General features: G+C 42.0%; 1 long non-coding RNA gene across 1 annotated transcript; it reads left to right on the forward strand.

Annotated features, from left to right (window-relative positions):
- Positions 1–472: 472 nt before the first annotated feature.
- Positions 473–2,345, forward strand: LOC121677672. Its single transcript, XR_006021060.1, has 3 exons — positions 473–800; positions 1,697–1,785; positions 1,885–2,345. It is a non-coding gene; the product is annotated as an uncharacterized LOC121677672 (long non-coding RNA).
- Positions 2,346–7,111: the final 4,766 nt, after the last annotated feature.

Here is a 7,111-nt window from a genome sequence, read left to right on the forward strand (position 1 = left end):
ATTGCAATATAATTCCACTTAAAAAAACATGTTTAGGCCAGATGGATTGTTTAACATATCCAAGTAAAATAAGTATTTCAATCTAATGTCTACATAGTTATTGTTCTGCAGATCCTAGGGTTGTTCTGTTTTGCTACACCACACAGGAAATGAAAGAACTGACAACATGCTCAACAGAGCAGGGGGTAGATACACATCCAGGAGCAGGGGGTAGATACACATACAGGAGCAGGGGGTAGATACACATCCAGAGCAGGGGGTAGAGACACCCTGAAGCACTGCTGATTCTCCAGACTGAAAAAAGTTCAACACAAGTTCAAGATCCAATTTAACAAATCACTTGCTCTCAACCTTTGTATTGCACAGGGTTTCCTGTGAAGTGATACTCCTGTAGTCCTGCACTGTATATGACTCTAAACATACACACACACATTCTTAAATCTTTACATTGGCTTTCCAAGTTTACAATACTTCTGTTTGTCTGTAGAGACCCTCATCACACAACCACAGAAGTGTAATTATATTTTGAGCACTATCAGTGGTATTAAATAGCATTTGTTTTTTGACGTTCTAGCTGCCCCCTTAGCTTTCTTGTTTGTACTCTGGATTTACACTTTTTAGAGGGTGCATGTAAGTTTTCTCTTTACAAGTGTATCACTGTTATTGTTTCTTTTTTTACGCATAGATGGTCCAGGAGGTTCTGGAGAAGAGTTAAATGGGAGAGGAAATAATGGAGGAGTATAGTAGAGCACCTTGACACACTGTACAAGAAGGCATCTTCTGAATATCCTGGTCCATGGGTATGTTTTGTTTTGAATAAATTAATCTAATTGTATACAACAGTTAGGTCCAGTCAAACTATTAACTCTTTTCTGACTGAACGAGAGGGATTCCATGGGTGGGGTTATCTCAGGACATCCCTACTCAGACTTTTCAGTGGTAGTGTCATTTTTACATTGATCCAATGTTATCATTCCATTCATTCAAAGTGAGAGAACATTGTAACATAACATCACAATTGACTGTTTGAGTGAGAAAAATAGAGTGCTTGTAATAGGGTGAATAATGGAATGTGAAATAAAATGAAAAATCATTATTGTGCACATATAGCCTCACACAACCTGCCTGCAGAGTGACAAGAAAACCCTAAATTAATGTATTTTAATCCAGGTATTAGGTAGTAGAATTGCTGTGTAAAAACAATATTGAACTGGTGATTGTGGGGTTGATAAATGCTATAAGGTAGAACCTTAGCTGTAGGGATATCTATTACCAACTACACAGTGGCTCCATTTTCAAAAAACTCCTGAAGACCCAGCTCTTTAGAGAACATCTCCTCTCATAGCACTACTTACAACAAGTCTTGCTGATCCTAGTACTTACCACCTGTCTTGAACTGACACTCAACTGTTTAAAAACAGCACTCACTGATGCACTTATTCTTACTGTACTCTACTGTTTTTAAATTGTCCTAAAATTGTTGAGAGAATTGCTTTAAAACTTAAACTGCTACCATGTTAGTCGCTTTGGTTAAAAATGTGTTAGCCTAATGTAATGTAATATTACTTAAGCATATTTTAGTGGCAAGAAGCGTTAAGTCTATATTTTATCCATAATCCATGTTTAATCACTCTTCCATTTTATAGCTTGTAATGTTGTCTGAATATATCTAATATAATTTTCCTATTGTTTTTAGGATACCAGTACGAAGTCAAGGAAAAAGATATGCACTCGGCATTGTGACTGTTTCCTAATCTCAGGGATCCTTACTCCACCAATGGCTATGTAAGATTTTACTCATTTCCATTTAAGGTTATATATAATAATAATAATGTTCAACTATTGATCTGGATAATCATAGTTCTTGCCCACATTATTTTGCAGGAACACTTCTACGATGCTGGAAGAGGGACGGGCTATCTGGCATGGCGCCTAAAGCAACGAGTGTCGCAGCGTTTGGTCAAGAACAGCTCGGGAGCCTTGGAATACATGAACACCATGAGCTTTTTAAGGAGGTAGACTTTCTAATGAGGAGACACAGCAATCAAAAAATCCTCCATAGAAATGCATGGGGTTAGTTTGTAACGTATGGTGTTGTCTACATATATCACACCCCCCTCCGTGGCAAAACGTGGACATGTAAATACATTGAGCCAATCATGTGGTGTGTTGTGAAGACATTGATTGTGCCAATCATGTGTTGTGATCTTGCCGCTGGAGCAAGATTGGTGTTGTGAAGCCTGCCAAAAGTGCCCAAAATGCGTTGCAATATGGCTGCTGAGTGGAGGGACTTGCCTAAAAGGACTTTGGGTATACCCACATGTAACATCACTTCATGGTGCATTATCTGTTTTGACACAACAGACTGGGAAATGTTTAAGCAGGCAGCCACTTACAACAACCGGACAGACATAGAGGAGTATACAGACACTGTAACCTCTTACATCACCAAGTGCATCGATGATGTGACCCACACAAAAGACATCATCACTCGGGCTAACTGGAAGCCATGGCTGACAGGGGATGTCCTCAGGCTGCTGAGGGCCAGAGACAAAGCCTACAGAGCTGGGGATGAAGCTGGCATGAAAACAGCGAGAGCCAACCTGTCCCGTGGCATCAAGGAAGCAAAAAAGGAATACACTCACAAGATAACCACCCACTTCAAAGACAGCAGGAACGCACAAAGCCTATGGCAGGGCATTCAGGCCCTCACGGACTACAAGCCCGCGCCACAGAGCTGTGAGCGCAACATCCCTCTGCTCAACAACCTGAACCGCTTCTTTGCTCGCTTTGAAGCACAAAACAGCACCTGCCCACAGAAGACCCATCCCCCTCTATATGAGCAGCCCCTGTGCCTCTCTGCCGACAGCGTGAAGAGGACACTTGCTGCTATCAACACCCGTAAGGCAACAGGTCCAGACAACATCCCAGGTCGTGCGCTGAAGGACTGCGCAGGGGAGCTTAAGGATGTCTTCACAGACATCTTTAACACTTCCCTGAAGCAAGCCATCGTCCCATCATGTTTCAAAGCTGCCACCATCATACCTGTGCCGAAGAAAACTGCTCCATCCTGCTTCAATGACTACCGCCCTGTGGCACTGACACCCATCATCATGAAGTGCTTTGAGCGGCTTGTCATGTCACATATCAAAGCCATTCTCCCCCCCACCCTGGACCCCTTCCAGTTTGCATACCAAGCCAAGCGGTCTACAGAGGATGCAATCTGCTCTGCCCTCCACCCAGCCCTCACCCACCTGGAAAAAAGAGACTCATATGTGAGATTGCTGTTTATAGACTTCAGTTCTGCATTCAACACCATAATACCACAACAACTCATCTGCAAACTTGACAAACTGGGACTCAGTACCTACCTCTGCAACTGGCTACTGGACTTCCTCTGTCAGAGGCCCCAAGTAGTACGTGTTGGCAACAATACCTCAAGCAGCATCACACTGAGCACAGGGGCCCCCCAAGGCTGCGTGCTCAGTCCGCTGCTCTTCACCCTGCTGACGCATGACTGCACTGCAACCTACAGCAACAATCACATAGTGAAATTTGCTGACGACACAACTCTGGTGGGTCTCATCACCAAGGGCGACGAGACTCAATACAGGTTGGAGGTCGACCATCTGACCACGTGGTGCAGGGACAACAACCTCCTGCTGAACGTCAGCAAGACCAAAGAGATTGTTGTTGACTTCCGGAGAGGTCACACCCAACACCTGCCACTGACCATCGACGGTGCTGTGGTGGAGAGAGCGAGCAGCACCAAATTCCTGGGGGTGCACATCAGCGAAGACCTCTCCTGGACCACCAACACTGCATCACTGGCGAAGAGAGCTCAGCGCCGCCTGTACTTCCTGCGGAAACTCAGGCGAGCAAGTGCTCCACCAGCCATCATGACCACATTCTACCGAGGCACCATTGAGAGCATCCTCTCCAGCTGTATCGCTGTGTGGGGCGGAAGCTGCACTGAATACAACAGGAAAGCCCTGCAGCGCATAGTGAACACAGCTGGAAGGATCATTGGTGCTTCACTCCCCTCCCTGAAGGACATTTACACCACCCACCTCACCCGCAAGGCGACCAAAATTGTGAGTGATGCAAGTCACCCCGCTCACAATCTGTTTGATCTACTGCCCTCTGGGAAGAGGTACAGAAGCCTGCGCTCCCGCACTACCAGACTCACCAACAGCTTCATACACCAAGCTGTAAGGATGCTGAACTCTCTCCCTCCTCTCCCCCCTCCACCCTCAGCTACATAACATCCTGGACATTGGACCCACAATGGCCGCCTGCACTACTCCACTTGCACACTTGTACACTTTACAACTTGGTGTTGTTGTCCTGAAAACACAACACTTCTGCTGCTCTTACATAACTTGCACCACTATGCCACTTTCTTTATTACTTAGGTCAAACAGAACTACCCAAGCCTTTTATTGGCCTGACTTTGCACTAGTATTTTATTGACTGTCTACGCACAATTTCAACCAAATTTTGCTGCTCTTATTTTTTCATTATTATATGTGCCCTCTTATTTACTTATTTACTTACTTTTTTGTTTACTTGAATGTTATGTTTGTCTGTGGACTTAAATTGGAAAAATATGTCTTGTCTTCACCGTGGGATAGTGAGAAACGTAATTTCGATCTCTTTGTATGTCTGGAACATGTGAAGAAATTGACAATAAAAGCTGACTTTGACTTTGACTTTGATCTGTCTTGCTTATGGAAAATTGGCCCATTATTGCACATCTCTAGTAATAGGTTTGAAGCAAAACAAGTTTGTGAAATTGTAAAAAACTCTTGATTATATTGTTTTATTTCTTGTTTATGAAATGTTTACTCAGTGTTGCAGAGCATTTTCATGCATATGTGGTTATGGATTGTGAGGAACATTGTTTTATTGTTAAAGTCAATGATTTGTATGAGTATAAGGCCTTTGCTCAACAAAAGGCTTATGGACCAAACTTTGACATATATATTGTACCTCTGCACATTGATTTGAGCCATATCATGGCAAATGTTAATAAAAAAAGAAAAGTAATTAATTTGCTGTGGTTTGTTTAATATGTTTATTTTGATAAATATATGGCTCTAGAAACTAATTAATTACTCCAATAGAGTTAATTATGAAACACTAGGCTAGTGTTAATACGGCAACACTATGGCAAGTGTTATTTTAACACTGATGAGTGAGGATTATATAAACTCTGGAATAGTGTTAAAATTAACACCCATAGAGTAAAATTAACACTGGCCGATTTACTGTGTATTGTTTACATGTTTTTTTCTGCATGGGTCAGCTATCATGTTGTTTGGTGATTTTCTCCTTTACTACACCCACTTCTGAGCAAACAAGACATATAGGTTGATCATGTAGCCTACTGCTGTCATAGCCTACTGTTCTTACATAAAATAACTTTAATTCATATGGTTAACTCTATTAAGCTTTCTACTTGTCCCTAGTCATAGCTAATTTCGGGCTCATCATTTTTAGCGGGGGACTGGCTGATATGCTGCTCAGAGGCTACTTTTGTTTTTGCCTAGGCTACTGCACACAGATCAAGCTTGAGTTTTGTTATCAATATTTGCATAATATTTGCGAAGTCTATGAATCGCCATATGGGATGATATAAAAAAGCTAATAATGTAATTAAATATGTTGCTTGCGAAGACAACGCTACAACGTCCATAGGCCTATTAGCCCAATAATTATGCCGCTATAATAAGGCTATCTCTCTTTAACAGATGCCACTTATGTCTTCTTCAAAGCAAAAGCTGGAAGCTTGGCATATTTGGCAGCATTTTCCTCCAATACTTTTCGTATTTTTTACCTGGCCTTTTCAGTCCCTCATGGCCTCTTTCTACCACCCACCTCCCTGACGCTTAGGGCCGGCCCGGCTGGTAACTGAGAATTTTTTTTTTTTAGAAAAAACGGGCTATATGGACCCAACCAATTAACTCTTCTTGGGAGGGGAGAACAACCCATGCAAACGCTGCGGTGTTAGGCATAGAATGCGAACGTGTGTAGCCAACTTTAAGACAAGATAGATTAACGCGGCAAATGTCAATATTTTTCCATCGACCGGCCCAGAAGTGAAGCGGCCCACCGGGAATTCTCCCGATTCTCCCGATTACCCACTCCGGGCCTGATTGTGTGAGGTAAATGTAATTTTCTCTCCTCGACTTATGATAATAAATTACATAGGAAAAATAGAGTAATACCATACATTATGGGAACTTGGGAAGGGTTTATTGATGTCTGTTAATAATAATGATACAGTAATAGCCTACTAACAACGCAATACAAGTTACAGTTAAATGTTTGCCATCGAGTAAGTTTAACCTGTCCTCAGTGATAGATGAACTATGAAAGGTTAGGCTACGTCAGGATTTGGGAGACTGAAGAGGAAAATAAATGTAAACACTGTCTGCTCCAAAAATGATTAGGCAACGTGTCACTCACTACAATGGGCATTTTATAGGTATTTAAGATAAAGAAGGTAAATATACACTGGAATATTTCTGTACAGGCCTTTTACCTATTTACAAACATTGATAATAATATTTATATGCCTGTTAAGGGTGAAAATAAGCAATTTACTTCAAAATAGCATATTTGCCCCCCAGGGTTACGCTGTGTATTATATAAAGTGTATTATTAAATTGCAAACTGAGGGTAAAGCAGTGAGTTGTGTTTACAGTTGTTGAAATAAGGGTCTACAAAATAAAATAAAAAATGACAAAATGTAAAGCAGTAAATGTGCATTCAGTTTGGCAAACTTGGTGAGTGGATTGGCTACAAGTATTAATGGTTTCAGAAATTTTGCTTTAGGAATAACTGTCAGTGTTTAACATTCATAAGAAACTTAAGGTTACTCACGTAACCCCGGTTCTCTGATAGCATGAGTGAGGTATCTCACTATGGGACACGCCCCCTCGCGAGTTCCCCAGAAGCCATTATTTCATTACGCCAGCCACCATTGGCTGGACGACTGACGTATGCGACGTGGAGGAGGTACTTCCTCCTCCCTTATATTCTACGGCGCAACGTCATTGCTTCAGTCTAGCTAACCAACCTCTTCTCGCCACCGGCAAGGAGGGTA

The sequence above is a fragment of the Alosa sapidissima genome, chromosome 12 (assembly GCF_018492685.1).
Source record: "Alosa sapidissima isolate fAloSap1 chromosome 12, fAloSap1.pri, whole genome shotgun sequence".
NCBI classification, from domain to species: Eukaryota; Metazoa; Chordata; class Actinopteri; order Clupeiformes; family Clupeidae; genus Alosa; species Alosa sapidissima.